This window comes from Sphaerodactylus townsendi, linkage group LG08 (genome assembly GCF_021028975.2).
Source record: "Sphaerodactylus townsendi isolate TG3544 linkage group LG08, MPM_Stown_v2.3, whole genome shotgun sequence".
NCBI classification, from domain to species: Eukaryota; Metazoa; Chordata; class Lepidosauria; order Squamata; family Sphaerodactylidae; genus Sphaerodactylus; species Sphaerodactylus townsendi.
Window position 1 is genome coordinate 21245572 of NC_059432.1, and position 3713 is coordinate 21249284.

The following is a 3713-nucleotide window of genomic DNA, read 5'->3' on the forward strand; positions in this document are numbered from 1 at the left end:
AGGAGGGGCTTTTAAGAGTTATATTCTTGCAAGTACCTTCAAAATTTTATTTTCAATTTCAATTTCAACTGTTGTATACCACATTCTTGTTGACTTGGCCCCAGTTCTGTTGAATATTTTGCTAGTTTGCATATTATTTCTGTTTCAATGTTCACTTTTTGAAAAATAGTCCTTCTATGAAAGCCTTCCCTGCATCCCAAATAATTAGTGAATCTTTGGTTGTTTTAAATCAATAGATGTCATTAAGTATTTGTTTAATATTCCTCACTGAAGCCTTTCTAAAATGTTTTTCCTAGTTAACAGAGCCACCAAATCTGGTTATTGTACCTCTTCTGGAATCCCAGCAAGTTTTACACTTGATTTTCTTGTTTCAAAGTCTAATTTCTCCAATCTAGCTTTTATTTTCCTTAAATCCTCTTTCTGTGAGTATTGTTCAGTACAGATATCTGGAGTGGTCACTTTTTTAACCTACCATTTTCTTCCCCATCTGTCTTTACTTTATCCTCATTGATTTGGTTTCAAATCCCCTTACCAGTTTTGTGAATGCTTCAGTTTTATGTTGAATACTTTTATCCCTATTCTTGAAGCTGTTCTTTCAGTTTCACCCCTCTCTCACGCTTTTAATTGTTCCATTCATCTATTCCCCTGTCAGGTTTATTCTCATCTCAGATCCCTTTAATCTGGATGGTCATTTGGAACTTCGAGGGAGGGGGAGATGCAATTTCAAAATGCAGGCAGATTATGGGTATAGAAACGTCTTGTGAACAAGCAATCTATTCACTATACATACTGACGATGCAAGTTCCTGCCACAAGCTCTCTTGTGCACTATGCCTTGAAAAAAAAAATCCATTTCTGTTTCAGTGTCTGAACAATACACTTCATACACAGCTTACTTCATACACAGCTCACTGGGTGAGGTCAAATATTGATACAGGGCGATCTTAAGTATTATTTCTACATAGACTAGTGAGCGTTAGGGCCAGTCTCTATAGGCAGCAAAATCAGGTGGACTGTATGTATCACATCATAGTTGGAAAATAATTTTTCTTTGATGTAAGCCCCCCCTCCCCCACAATCCTTCATACATTAAGAAGAAAGTTATTGGGGCATTGGAAGACTGGCTAGATTCTTTCTGCTCCGCTACTATTCTTCTAGCTGGAAATTTTCTAGAAGGGACCATTTTAAAATGGTATCCCAGTCTGAAATGGTCCAGTCGTCTCTTCCACCTCAGGCCTTTCCCATCAGATTCTGCTGTGTGTGTAGGCTGGGCCTCTATGACATCCTTGCATCCATCTTGCTCTCCCCTCCAGCTGTACTTTGAGGATTGGATTCTCATTAGTGGTTACCTGGCAGTGTTATACTGAGCACCATGAATAAGTGACAGTGTGTTCAAGGAAGAACAACCCCTAATAACTCCACGGCAGCTAGTTCTCTCTCCCTCTCTGTTGTCCAGTAATTCCCAAATGGAGAATAAAAGATATTGAAGAAACCCAAAAAATGTTACAAGTTCAGGTTGGCTTGGGAGATCTTCCTTTGCCAACTAATATAACACTGTTGTGCCCCAAAGCAACTAATATGACATTGCTGTGCCCCAAAACAAACGAAGTCCAATATTGCCCCTTCTCTACAGATTTTGCCTTTTTACAAATGCTTTTCCTGTCACGATTGAGAGACATGCTCAAGAGAGACCCAGGACTGATCATTATAGTTAGAAAGATAACTTTTATTGTACAGTGACAGGGTGTGTTAACAAGCTCTATGAACTACACTCAGCAAAAGCTACAGTCAGCAAAAATTGCATGCTGGTCACTGGCCATTATTTACAGACCGTATAAATGAAACCTTGGTCACAGCCACTTTGAACCGAAGGGCTCTGTAGCTGTTCTTGTCCAGCTGCGGGGCCCTTTTTCTCAACATGCAAACTAGCAACGTTACAATCTGACAGATAACATTTCAGGCTTTGGGAGCTTACTACTTGCCCGTAAATCTCGACATTCGTTTTTGACAGGCTTTTTACCAGTAAATATCAGCTTGCACTGGAAGCACTCTTTATGGCAAAGGAATCATGTGCTAACTTGAGCCTCACATGGCACTAAATATATCACGCTGACAATCAATGAAGTGAGCAATGACTGCAAATGTAGATAGGGTGTGAACTGCAGAGCATCCCCTGCAGATGATCGCAAAAGGCCGCTGGTCATTTGAGATCCATTTCACATGAGTTCCTTTGGGGATAGTTTGGGGGTTTCCCGGTTTGTCAAGTTTCATAGTACAGTCTATCAAACATCTGTGTATAGATGTGCATACTACTACCTCCCTTTGTCAATAATATGAATTCATTTTCTATTTTTATTTCTTCTTGTTTTTATGCATTTGGCCTGAAATGCTCAGGGATTGTAGCCTTTTTCAATAGGAACCCGACTGCCAAGTTTCAAAAAGATAAGTAAAAGGATTCCCATTTTATAGACGATTAAAATTCTGGATTCCCGAGTGGCCACAGAGGTTTGTGTCTGAAAAAGGAATAGCTCATTACTTGTGTTCTCTGCCAACTATCACAGTAAGGCACATGCACATATGGAACTATAAGAAGGTGACTTCAATAAAACTGTCACTGAAGGGAAGAGAATAGCGGAAACCACAAACGTTATCTACATAGCAACGCTCTCTCACATACACTACTGCAAACCCTGCCTTTCCCACACTTTCAGTATAGCAACAAGTAATTGCAAAGCACACATGTGAATCTGTAATTGTTTTCTCAATAAGACATATTTATGAGAAAGGGAATGGGTTATCTAAAATGTAGACATGAATCAAAGAACAGGAAAGGCACTGCAGACTAATTCAGCCAGAAAAATCAGCAAGAGCAGAACACATGATAAACCAACCTGGACACAGAATATTATTTGAAAACACAGAAATCCTGGACCATTCTGACAACCACTACATCAGACTACACAGAGAAGCCATTGAAATCCACAAGCACATGGACAATTTCAACAGAAATTTCAACAGAAAGGAAGAAACCATGAAAATGAACAAAACTTGGCTACCAGTGTTGAAAAACACTAGAGTCAAGTTCCACCCAAACACAGGATGACTATAGGCAGTAATACAATCAAAGAGAACAAAGGACAGGCTATTTCTATTCAGATGCCCTCACCTAGTGACCTTGCTATCTTCATTGTGACTCACATGCTAATGGGTGGATACCACTCAATACATGTAAATCTAGCTTGCTAATTGCACCCTTTACTTGTTAACAGACAGTGGTTCTTTCCCACACTCTGGACACACCAACAGGTATATATACTCCTCTTGCTTTCCTGCTATTAGATCCTCTGAAAATGCCAGCCACAGATGCAGGCGAAACGTCAGGAGAGAATGCTGCTAGAACATGGCCATACAGCCCGGAAACCACACAGCACCCCAGTGATTCCGGCCGTGAAAGCCTTCAACAATACAACGGATCATTGCCTGTTACTAAATTACTTGATAGAAAAATATGTTCGTATTAAAAAAAGATCCTTATGTGCAGCCTTTGTTGACCTTAGAGCAGCATTTGACAATGTTACATGTAGCCGGTTATGGACAAAGCTAGTGGAAATATTGATAGACGTCTCTTCCACCTAATCATTAAGTTACATGAGAATACAACCATGCAGATAAGATTTATGCATGACAGCCGGCTAACCACACCCATCCCTATGC